At 38.6% G+C, this 13662-nt stretch overlaps 1 protein-coding gene across 1 annotated transcript in view; it reads left to right on the top strand.

The window, feature by feature from the left end:
• LOC150087048 (dnaJ homolog subfamily C member 21) overlaps window positions 1–13662 on the top strand; it is a 374824-nt gene that overhangs the window by 163754 nt on the left and 197408 nt on the right. The window lies entirely within an intron of this gene.

Here is a 13662-nt window from a genome sequence, read left to right as displayed (position 1 = left end):
GTATATGTTGATAGCGGTATGAGGGCTGTCAATATTTATGTCTAGGTCTATGTATGTAGTTGGCTGAAAGGTAATTATTATTACCTTTCAGCCAACCAGTAAAAATTACCAGTAAAAATTATCAAGTCATCAATGTATCTATAAAAGCTGTATGTTTGAGGGTAGAGCTGTCTCAGACCAGTATAGGTTAGCTAAGACGCAGCTAGCAGGGCTACCCATGGGGGTACCTATGGTTTGTAAGTAGATAGATTTACCGTCAAAAATGTAATTGTTGGTAACACAAAGATTAATGAGATTGTTAATTGGTTGCAAGTCGGTCTTTTGGAACAACCTCGTTAATCTTTGTGTTTCCAACAATTACATTTTTTGACGGTAAAATCTATCTACTTACAAACCATAGGTACCCCCATGAGTTTTTATCCCTCAGAACTGACCCTGGATAAAAAAAAAAATGACCTTTCAGCCAACTACCTAGACATAAATATTGACAGCCCTCATACTGCTCTCAACATATACAACAAAAGAGATGCTTTTAGCTTCAATGTAATCAGTCTTTACCTATTGTCATTCTAACATTTCTAAAAAAGTTCATGCAACAATATGCAATAGCATCAGTCTATTTTCAGACAACATTAAAATACTCTACAATAAGTTACAACAAAATAAATTCCCGGCTGCTTTCCTCGACCATCACTTCAGAAAAGCATTTAGCATTATTAAATTTAAAAACATTACAAACTATGACTTAGTTCTAAACAACATGTTAGTAGACTAACTTCCTTTACATTCAGGCCTGTACATATTGTATAGTTTTATACCCCCATGACTCTGTCGTGTCTCACAGTGTGGAAAGCTCGTGCCCACGGATTGTCTATATACAGCGGTATTATGTTATTTGTCTTGTCCTGTCTTCGTTATTGTTTATTTTATTTTATTTTTTTATCTTAAAAATAATATTTCGATTTTAATTTCATTAACATTGCCATTATTGACTTAAACACATGAGGTCATCCGTCCAGGGACCAACTGTGGTACGGGTTTGCAACCCCGGACAGTCTGAGCACTACTTTATTCACCTCCATTCCAAATACTTTCTCTAAATTAGGCTAGCCGAAAGCAATATCGAGATGCTATTTCTCTACTATCACTACTTGTTTCTTCTTTCACAAAGTTTAGCGTCTTTTCCACACTACTTTGTTAGTTTTTGTTTCTCACTCTGCTGGCTTTTTGCCTCATCTGTTTAATTGCTCATGTCCCCGTCTAGCGGGAACTGGAACTGTACCTGTTACTGGAACTGGAACTGTTTTGGACAATACCTTAGCGAATCGGACTTTTCTCAACATTTACAGCATTCTAGAGCTCATTACTGTACTAATTAAAGCTAGACACTTCTATTTTCAAGATCAAGTATATGAACAGATTTTTGGACTCCCTATGGACCTAGGTATCTCAGCGCTATTATCTGAAATATACCTTGCCACAGTCGAACCTCAGGCCCTTCAACCTTTTCCAGTAAATATTAAACTTTGCATCCGGTATGCAGACGACGTTCTAATAATCGGAGACCAAAACACCATTAACAATTTTTTTACCAGTTTTAATTCAGTACACCCAAGTTTAAAATACACCTTAGAACTAGAAACTAATAATGCAATCAGTTTTCTTGATTTAACCATATATAAACAAAATAACAGGCTTAAAACGAAAATCAACAGGAAAAAACCAACACAGGCCAATATCTACATTTTCTCTCACATCACCCCCCTTAGTGTAAAGAAATAAATTCTTTACAGCCAAGTTTTTAATGCCTTCAAGTACTGTCAATCACAGGATGATCTATCTTTCGAGCTAAAATATCTCACTGAAAAATTTACAGCCAGAAAATATCTCATCAAACTAATCCAACGAATTATTTCAACTGTTAAAAGTAAGATTAGTAGTTTAAGTGTTTCTAAAACTAGTTATAAAAAATCCAACCCATCCAACATTTGAGTTGTTCTCCCTTACCACTGCCAAATCGCAGACGATTACATCTTATATTCATTAACACTGATATCTTTATAATTTTTTCTACCTATAATAAGTTAGGAGCCCCTTTTAATAAATATAAAGAAACCTGCATTTACGACACTAAAGGCATCAATGACATAGTTTATTTAATCAAATGTCAACCCGACTCTAATGCATGCTACATCGGGAGCACTACTAATAAATTTGGATCATTCACCATCGCAAACACACATGCCTACTACTACAACATCCATAGTTTTCAGACACAGCAAGGAAATACTGAATTGTCTCAACATGTACACACTCATAACCATAACCCCTCAGTTGATACTGCAACAACCATCGTCAAATTAAATTCAAATTACGAAACCCTGGTAATAGAATGGTATTGTCTCAACACCGATCTTGACGTCTTAAACACAAAACTTCCAGTTACCATGTCTACCATTTGAAATCTCACGCGAATTAAATTACCATATGTCCAGCATAACATTTTGGGTACTTAAGATCTATAGCAACCCTTTTGCTCTTCTTTTTATTGCCAACTGAAGATGAGCCTATCAAAAGTCCGTTGTTCTTGACTATTGGCCTTAATCCTTTTTTAATTTTAATTTCAGATAATTAGAGGATGATATGGTGCACCCTTCCTCCTCTAGGCTAAGTTTTTCAGTTACTCTTTTTAAACCACGCTTTCCTTACTGCGATTTTTAAACACCGTTTGTAGTTTAACCAATGATTTCTCACACTACTGTTTTATGATCCGTATAACCACAACGGATTATTGAGGTGAGTGCTGTCTCTTTATTAAGCTTTTACTAAATGCATATTTTATTTCAGGTAATTTGTTTTTTAGTGTACAGGTTCTCTCAATTCTTCCATGGTTATTACACCTGATAGCTCAACTCCCCTACCAAATGCAACCCCCCTATATAAATATGTAGGGGGTTTGCGAACTTCTTTTCATGTTTTAAGGGGTCCGTAGATCTCAGTAGTTTGTGAACCACTGTTCTATATGTCTCCCTCCTCATGGTATCATCCGAAAGTGGTACTTTGCTTACTTCTTTTGTCTCTTCTTTTCCTATCATAATCCTCACACTTTCTTTACATGCTGGTAGAATTAATATTTTATCTATTGTGTGTGGCTTTTTTCTTTGGGCAATTAATGTTGCAACAATATAGCTTGTCTCTGTGGCCCTCTCCGAGACACCAATGCAACTTTTCAAGAAAGAACTTTATTTCGAGTTTTGTTCTTGCAAATGCTTAAATAAACTGATGACTTTTTTCTAAGTAAGAAGGATGTTTTGATTGAAAATTATGTTTCAATTTACTTGGCACCGTTGCTTCGTTTGCCAAATTTCCTTGCATACAAGACATAGTGGTTTTGGACCCGTTCTATTGCTGGACCAAGTAAAATCACATGCCAAGTAATCTTTATGTTTCCTATTTAGAATTTTGGTCTTCTAATTTAGTATTCTGTATTTTACTTTCATTTGTTGCCACAGTTTCTGTAGAATTGGTTTGAAGTAAAAAATTTTTCATGATGGCTCTCTAAGAAAGCAATCAAGATTTATGTGAATAAAATGTTTTATTTTTTTATTGTTACCTCTTTAACTTACATAGATTGGTAATCTTTGGTATGTATTCACCACAAATTTAAACAATGGAATATTTACATGATAAATGGCATAAAATAGGGCTTCCCGCAAGGAGAGGGTATCAAAGACCTTAAGGGCTTATTGAGAGAGTTATACCACCAATTGTTGACATGCGTACGAATTTTCCATTGCCAGTCCAAATTTGTATAACTCTGTAATAATTTCAACTTATTCAGATAATGAAAATTACTCATATGCATTGCTTGTTTCACTTCAATCTCATATGAAAAACCATTTTTTCCAGAAAACAATCTGACATTCTGCTCTATCATTTACAAACTTTATTAAAGAATGTCAGTGCACAGGCCCGAAATTTCATGTTACATCACTGAGTGAAACAAAATGTACACCAGATGCAGTATTTTCTTGTGATTTTAAAAAGAAAAAATATCTACTATACTCTGTAATAGCCGAAACCAAAAACTACAAAAGATACATTTACCACAACATGTTTGCTCCAGTATAAGTGCTTTGGCCACGCTAGTTCTGACAAATGTGAGAAGTATATAAATTAATTGTCGAAAGCCATCTCATTCAACTTTTTTCATAAGAAATAAAATAAACTGCATAAATTCATAAATCGAGAATGCGGAAAGTGCCATAAAGACAGTTGTAGTAGTGCACACGAAATCAGTACTTACCAAATGTTTCCTTCGAAAATATCACAAAATCAAGGGATCGACCATTTCACCTTGGGATTTCATCTGAATAGCAAGTTGCGAAGGAAAGACAGCAGGATACAATGAAAATGATTGGCATCATTGGCTGAGGCTCTTCTAACAAATTAAGGAGCTGAAAGGAAACGACTTTGACAACTGGTTCTTATAATATTCAACCAAGTATTAATTTTATTTCACATAATGAACGTAGGAAAATAATACTTTAGTATTACTTGAGGCACATGATGCAAGAAACTAAGCTTATACAGCATCAGCCAAAAAAAAAAAACCCCTTCCCATTTCGCCCACTCCAAATATTTGGCTAGTTTAGCCTTATATTTATTTAACCTATCAACTTCCACAGACGAAAGTCAGTTCCAGCAATTAACTACCCTCTGCCTAAAGGCAAACTTCTGTAGCTATTGTCTTTCCTCAATACTGAGCAAGCGGAAGTATCCCATCAGCATTGAGCCTAGTCAAACCATTTAAGGCCTTATACACCTCAACCAGATCACCTCGCAGGTTCCTAGTCTTCAGATGCTGCAACTTGCAGAACTTGTGTGCCTTTCTTCGTAAGCACACCCCTTTGTTCCTCTCACCAATCTTGTTGCCCTTCTCTGTACTCGTTTGTTGTTTGTTTGTTGTTTGGTTTTTAAGAGCATTAGAAACTAAGGCCATATTTCTCTGGGGATATGTGGTGGGCATTCCCTGACCTTTCCGCATCCTCTGTATTTGGTGGGCATGAGCTCGAACCCCGGTCTAATCAAGAAGCATGTGCTACGCACTGCTGCTCCTGCCCACCTGGCTACAGAGGCGCCTCTGTACTCGTTATAGCAACTCTACATCCTTACTGAAATGAGGCCTCCAGACCTGTACACAATACTCAAGGTGTGGCCTGACCATTGCCTTATACAAAGGAACAATCACCTCCTTGTCTCTGCTAGCAAAATTCCTATATATCATTGACAAAACTCCGTGACCTGCTCTTGCAGCCTATCTGTACTGCTCAGAGAACTTCATATCTGACTGCACAATTACCCCCAGGTGTTTTTCATTCTCCACCTCCCTGTGTGTAGTACCACACAGTTGGTACATTTCTCTTGAGTTGCTGCTACCCATATGGAGTACTTTGCATTTGTCAATGTTAAACTTCAGTTGCCACTTCTCAGTCCATCTGCCTAACTTTTCCAGATCCTGTTGCAGTAGCATACTCCGTAGCCGAGTGGGCAGGAGCGGGAGTGCAGTAGCACACGCTCTTTGAGTAGACCGGGGTTCAAGCCCCTGACTGCTGAATACGGTCGATCTGCCAACCCGCACTGGACCAGCGTGGCAGATTATGGTCCATTTCCCTCAGCATGAATTGTTGAGGAGGCTTCCACCCTGCAGTGGGTTGATAATGGCTGCACTTTACTTTTTTTTTTTTACTGTTTTTACTGTCATTAACAACCCAGCCAACCTTTGTATCATCTGCAAACTTGGGCATTATGCCTGTTATACCTTCATCGGTATCATTTATAAATACACAAAACAACAATGAGCCCAATATCAAACCCTAGGGGACTCTGCTGATAACATTAGTCCATGTAGATCAGTGTCCATTTATTAGCACTCTCTGCCATCTCCCACTCAACCATTCCTTTATCTACTGCAGCAACCTACCCTTAATATCATACCACTCCGGCGCCTCCGTAGCCAGGTGGGAAGGAGCAGCAGTGCGTAGCACACGCTTCTTGATTAGACCGGGGTTCGAGCCCATCACCACCAAATACAGAGGATGCGGAAAAGTCAGGGAATGACCACCGCATATCCCGGAGCAATATGGCCTTAGTTGCTAATTCTCCTAAAAACCAAACAACAACAATATCATACCACTCCAATTGGTACAGCAGTCTTCCCTGTGCAACAGTATCAAAAGCTTTCCTGAAATCCAACTATATGATATCAAAATTAATTTTTGCATCCAGTTCCTTTGTGACCACATTGTAGTATCCAATCCAATTGGTCAGACAAGATTTCCCTCTAACAAACCCATGCTGTGTCTGAGCTATTACTGCTGTCTTGTCTAGGTGATCCTGTATCACCTCTTTAACCAGTGAATCCATTATTTTCCCCGGAACAGAAGTTAAACTAACAAGCCTATAACTATTTGTGTCACTCTATGAACCCCCTTTATGAATTGGGGATACATGTGCACATCTCCAGTCCACGGGGACCTCTCTTGAATTTAAGGATGCACTCATAATTATGGCTAAGGGTTTGCTAACTTCCCTCGCTGCCTCCTTCAATATAACTGAATAGATTCCATCCACCCTGGTTGCTTTTTTTATGGTTAACTTCAACAATTTCTCCTCCACTTTGCTCTCAGTTATTACAAAATCACTTAGCTCTCTGTTAGAGTTTGATAAACTTCTGGCGTTCCCCTCCTTGAATAACTGCTCATGTGTGAATGTAGATGCAAAATACCCATTCAGTTTATCAGCTACTTGAGCAGGATCATCAATAGTCAAACCATCTATGTTAAGTGGAACAATCGGATTCATCCCCTTCCTTCTAGAGTTTACGTAAGTAAAGAACTCTTTGCTGTTTTTCTTTGCACCCTTTGTATGAAAAGGGAAGGTATCAGTTTTCTGATAAGAAAAGCCAAGACTATAGAGATCCTCACTGAAGATGATATATGTAAAACACATATATGTAAATAACATGTTTCACTGCACATACGTTTCTTGTGGTAATTGTACTACCAACATGATAGGCAAAATAAAATGTAAGGGAACTTCATTGCTTTGATGTGCTTCAGTGAAAATTAAAAACTCTCTGAATTTGTAGCAGCTCTTAGTTGAGAAGTTCTGGTTGAAATTTGTTATTGCTGCTGATCTCTGACTTTTGAGAGCAGGAGATTTCATAATTTTTATCGGAAAAAAGCAGGAAAAGAGCAGAAGATTATCAAAATATTGTTGGCCGCCAGATGTCGCTTGAAGGCGTAAACTTCTGTAGCTGCTGCAAGCCGATAAGTTTTCATTGAAATTTTATCATATTTTTGATTAGTTAGCATATGAATTTTTGTTTTACAAATAGATTAAATAGGCTTAGTGGTGTTCGTTAGCTTATTTTTTTAAATTTAGCTAGTGATTTTGTAAGTTACAACTCTACTCCTACTGCTATCGTAGTGGTGTTTTTATCATTAATATTGTAATGTAACCAGTATCTCAGAAATATAGTAGGGTTTAAATTGTAATAAATATTTTGAAGGGTTTAATACCTTTTGGGCATATATCTGTAGTAATTTTTGATTGGTTAACGGATTAATTTGTGTTTTACAAATAGATTAAATAGTCTTAGTAGTGTTCGTTATCATATTTTTAAAAATTTAGCTAGTGACTTTGTAAATTGCGACTCCTCCTACTCTTACTCCAATCGTGTTGGTGTTTGGCCGGAATATCGCAGCGTAATCAGTAGTGTAGAAGAATAGTAGGGTTTTGATTGTAATAAATAAGTATTTTGAAGGTTTTAATCACTTTTTGGGCATATATCTTTTTGTATTTAGCTAAGGATATAACTAATTTAGCATTGTGATCGTTACGGTATAGCTTAACTTGATAACGTATATCTCAAACTTGATAGCTAAGGTATAGTGGAATATGTATTACAGCATTAGCTTAGTATAGTATTGCATATTCAAGTATAGTATATAAATTAATCGATTAAATTTATTAATCTTATTAATTTTCATTGTTAATTAATTAAATCGTATTTAAAACGGAAATCATACCCCAGACTAGAGCAGCAAAGCAATGTGCACAAAGTAGTGGGAGCATTCCGGCCCGGTGGAGAACCGAAGGGGACGATTCTCCATCGCATCACAGTCTAAAAAAATGGGCAACATGAAATGTTTGCAGACTTTCTGGGATGGGACATGAAGTTGCCAAGGGGGATGTCTTTGTATGTGCTTGATTTAAGCAGTGTGAAGAAGTTAGGTGCCAACTCAGTGTTGTTATTGGCCTTTATGAGAGCTTGAAAGACAGGGTAGATGTCCTTGAAGGATTTAAATTTAGAGACCCATCAAGCTCTCAGCTGACCACATCAATGCGAGAGCTTGCACTTGATCATCAGGCAACACAGCAGCAACCTTCAGGGCAGAATGCACTGGTCCCACAGAAGCTAGTTATTGTCAGTGACTCTGTTGTCAGAGAGAGAGAGAGAGATGGGAAATATATTGTGCAAAAAGGATAAGTGGAAGAGGACTAGGGTATGTCTGCAAGGGGCAAAAGTTGATGACATAGCGCAGATATCATCTTTTAAGGGTAGCATTAGCATTAGTAGAGGCATTTGATGCAAGAAAGCAAGCTTATGCAGCATCAGCCAAAAAAAAAAAAAAAAAACACACTTCCACTTCACCCCTCTGTTCGTTCGAAATACCTGTCCAGCTGAGCCTTAAACTTATTTAGGCTATCAACTTCCACGACAAGGGATGGAAGTCTGTTCCACCAACCAACCAACCACCCGCTGGCTAAAGGCAAATTTCCGCACGTCTATCCTACATCTCTCTTTCCTCAATTTGAATTTATGCCCTCTCAGGTGATTATTCTGAGTGAGAGGAAGAATCCCATCAGCATTGAGCATGCTCAAACCATTCAAGGCTTTATACACCTCTATCAGATCACCTCGCTGGTGCCTAGTCTCCAGACACTGTAATTTGCAAAACTTAAGCCTTTCTTCGTAAGAGCACCCCTTTGTTCCATTCACTAATCTTTGTTGCCCTTCTCTGTACTCGTTCCAGCAGCTCTACATCCTTCTTGAAATGAGGCCTCCAGACCTGTATACAGTACTCAAGGTGTGGCCTGACCATTGCCTTATACAAGAGAATAATCACCTCCTTATTCTTGCTAGAAAAATTCCTATATATCATTGACAATACACCATGAGCTACTCTTGCAGCCCATCTGCACTGCTCAGAGAACTTCATATCTGCCTGCACAACCACCCCCAGGTCCCTTTCATTCTCTACCACTATCAGTGTAGTACCACAGAGTTGATACATTGCTCTGGGGTTGCTGTTTCTCATGTGTAGTACTTTACATTTGTCAATGTTAAACTTCATTTGCAACCTCTCAGCCCATCTGCTCAACCTTTCCAGATCCTGTTGCAGCAGCATAGTGTCAGTAGTGTCCTTGACAACCCTGCCTACCTTTGTATCGTCTGCAAACTTCGACATTAAGCTTGATATACTCTCATCAATATCATTTATGTATACAGAAAACAATAATGGACCCAACACTGAGCCCTGAGGGACTCCACTAATAACATTAGTCCACGACGAGCAGTGTCCATTGATTACCACTCTCTGTCTTCTCCCCCTCAGCCACCCCTTTATCCACAGCAGCAATTTGCCTCCAATGCCACACTGCTCCAATTTGTGCAGCAGTCTTCCATGTGCAACAGTATCAAAAGCCTTTCTAAGATCCAAGTATATAATATCAAAGTTATTCCCTGCATCCAGTTCCTTTGTGACTGCATCATAGTATCCAATCAAATTGGTCAAGCAAGACTTCCCCTTAACAAAACCATGCTGTGTTCGAGCTATAGCTGAAGTCTTGTCTAAATGATCCTGCAGTGCTTCTTTAACCAGTGCCTCCATTAATTTTCCTGGAACAGAAGTTAAACTCACAGGTCTATAATTACTTGTGTCAGCCTTTGATCCTCCTTTGTGAATTGGGGTGACATTTGCACATCTCCAGTCTGTGGGTACCTCCCCTGAGTCCAAGGAAGCTCTCATAATTATGGCCAAGGGTTTGCTTACTTCCTTTGCTGCCTCCTTTAATATAACTGGATAGATCCCATCCACCCCGGGTGCCTTTCTTGTGTTTATCTCTTCAACAATTTCTCCTCCACTTTACACTCAGTTATTACAAGATTCTCTAGCTTACTGCTAGAGTTGAATACACCTCTGGCTTTCCCCTCGCAAAATAACTCCTCATGTGTGAATGTTGATGCAAAATATTCATTTAGTTTGTTAGCTACCTGAGCAGGATCATCAACAGTTGACCCATCGATATCAAGTGGACCAATCTGATTCATCCCCTTCCTTCTAGAGTTTACATAAGTAAAGAACTCTTTGCTGTTTTTCTTTGCATCCCTTGCCAAAGATTTCTCTAATCTGCCTTCGCCTGCCTAACCTCCTTTGTAACTTGGTTACAGATCAACTTGTATCTATCATAGGCTTCTGTGTCATGTGTTAATTTGTATGTATCCCATGCATGTTTCTTCTCTGCCATATGCCTCATCAGTTCATCTGACATCCATTTAGGCCTAAACCTTGGACAATATTTCTTAGTTGGTATGTAAAGCCTAGTAGCTTCCAGGATAAGTTCTTTGAATGCTTCCCATTTTGCATTTGCTGTTGGTAACATCATCAGTTGGTCCCACTGTATAGAATTTAAATACTCTCTCAGACCATCATTATCGCCTTTATGAAATCAAAAACCCTTTTTTTTACCCCTGATGGTAGTTACCTCTTTGAGTAAATCCCACTTCAGCACACTGTGATCACTGCCACCTAGTGGTTCCTTTATCTGCAGATTCTTAATGCATGAAGAATCACTACTGATAATCAGATCAAGAGTATTACTCCCTCAAGTTGCCTCCTGAACATGCTGATGTAGAAAACAATGATCCAGTAAATTCACAAAAGCCTTGCTAATGTGTGAGTGACCAACCCACAAATTCCAGTCAATATCCGGGAAATTAAAATCCCCCATTATAAGACTCTGATTTACTCGCCCACTCTATTTCCCTGTACAGTGTCTTATTATACTCATCAGAGTCATTAGGCCTATAGCACACTCCTATTCTCAATTTTGATCTCCCAATGCTTATGTCACACCAAACTGACTCGACACTGCACTGTCCAGCGATGTCCATTGGCTTCACTTCCTTGGATTTTATGTATTTCTTAACTAATAGCATAACCCCTCCTCCCTTCCTATCCAGTCTATCCTTTCTGTAGACGTACTCCCCAAATTCCAGTTCTGCATTCCTTATATCTGTGTGACACCACGTCTCTGATATCCCAACAATATCTGCCTTTGATGTTTTGAGCAATACCTCAAATTCATCAAATTTATTTACTAAACTCCCAGCATTGGTGTGCACGCAAGTATACATGCACCTATTTCTATTCTTAGCTACCCTAACACAACCCATGTGTTTACTTGTACCGCAATGACTCCCGGCAGTCTCTGAAATATCCTGCATCTTGTTTTTCAGGCTTCTGTTCATTCCAATAGAAGCAGTGCAAGAATCTCTTTCACCTCTGCCAGTGGCTACTGTTAATCTATTCGTCTTTGTCTCCCCCCCAGCTAGCAGTTTTCCGACCCACCTAACACTGCCTCGATAGCATCAGCAAATATTATTGCACCCTTTCTATTTAAGTGTATTCCATCCCTGTAGAAGCAATCTCTCCTGTTAACAAGTACAGTAACAAGTACGGGGTAACATTGGCACTAATGACATTTAAGAGTAGGAGATCTGCAGACTTTCAACAAGTACAGGTCAATGTTGAAAAAAAGTTGCGAGTTAGGATTAAATTTGAAAGTGTCTGCAATTTTGCCCAGACATGATAGGAGGGAGTATATGATGAGAGCCTTTTCCATCCATTCGGACCTGGAGAGATTGTGCAAGGCTTGTGGGGTAGAATTTTTCTCAGTGTGGTCTGTGCTTGTTAACAGGATAGATTGTTTCTATAGGGATAGGATACACTTAAATAGAAAGGGTGCATGAATATTTGCTGATGCTATCGAGACAGTGTTAGGTGGGTCAGAAAACTGTTAGCTTAGGGAGATTCACAGGCAGAGGTGAAAGTGATTCTTTTACTGCTTCTATATGAATGATCAGCAGCCTGGAAAGCGAGGTACTGGGGATTTCAAGGGCAGCTGGGAGTCACCATGGAACAAATAAATACATGGGTTGTGTTAGGGTAACTAAGAGTAAGAATAGGTGTACACCAGGAATATAAAAAATAAATTTGATGCTAAATTTGCTAGGAGTATAGTAAATAAATTTGATGCTAAATTTGCTAGGAATATAGTAAATAAATTTGATGAATTTGAAGTGCTGGTCAAGACAAAAAAAAGCGGATATTGTTGGGATTTCAGAGATAATGCCACACGGATATAAGAAGTGCAGAATTGGAATTTGATGAGTACAATTAAATTTAAGTAAAATTTAAGGTGTACAGAAAGGAATGACAGGACAGGAAGGGAGAAGGGGTTATCCTGTTAGTTGAGAAACATAAAATCTAATAAAGTGATTGATGACTTTTGAGGTTATGATGAACATCGTGGTGAGATCCAATATTCCATACATTTCGAGGGCACAGCTCTAAAATGGTGTTCGCAGGCTGGCCGCTAGTTAGTACACCGGACCGAACCTATTGGTAACTCTCTAGGAGGCTTCCGGATCAGCTAGTGTATAATCTTGCTACCTCTACTCTGCCAGATAGTGACTGGAGGGAGTCCGAGTAGTTTGTATGCGGGGAGCATTGTCGAGGCCACGTTATGTCAAGGATCTGGGTATATTCTTACCATGTGTACACCATATCCAAAAATTTCATTACTTCATACAGCATGTTCCACCCACTTTTTCTTACTATTGAATACACCACGAATTGTCAAACTAATAGAGCAAGCTTATCTGCGAAAAGATCTAAACCTCCCAAGCACTTCCTAATTCATTTCACAAATATACGTGGTCTCAATTCTAATCTCAACAATGTCCATTTCCACTTGCAGTCTGCCTAACCCCATGTACTTTTTCTGACAGAATCTCAATTATCGGTTGATTCAACTATTGCTCATCTCAGATGCCCGACCAGGCTAGCCGGGTGAGTAAATTGCCTGCCTGGCAACCAAAAGGTCACGGGTTCAATTCCCGCCTCGGGCTTGGATCAAAGTACAGTAATACCCCGAAGTTACGCGATAGGTGGGTCCGACGAAAATCGCGTAAGTCGAATTCGCGTAAGTCGGGGTACAACTTTGCATATAAATACATATAAATTTTGCTTAATTGGGACCAAGGACTAACAAAAACACTAGTTTAGAAGAAAAATATTAATAAAATTGCAGTTCTTTATACATATTAATACAAAATATGTATTAAAAAAACAAATGACTTAACGTAAAAAAGTTATTTCGATGTCGATGGCTTCATAAAATCTAACAAATTCGTCTGACGACACAGCGCCTTCTTTTTTTCACGCAGAATTTCTTCGTAGCAAGCTAATAATTTTTTTATTCCTTGCTTTGTAGCTATAACGCGTTCTTCGTTGGGGTCTATGTTTTCTA

The sequence above is a fragment of the Mastigoproctus giganteus genome, chromosome 4 (genome assembly GCF_048544385.1).
Source record: "Mastigoproctus giganteus isolate SK-2022 chromosome 4, ASM4854438v1, whole genome shotgun sequence".
Lineage (NCBI taxonomy): Eukaryota > Metazoa > Arthropoda > Arachnida > Uropygi > Thelyphonidae > Mastigoproctus > Mastigoproctus giganteus.
The sequence above is the reverse complement of the archived record's forward strand: the minus strand, read 5'-3'. Positions and strand labels throughout refer to the sequence as shown.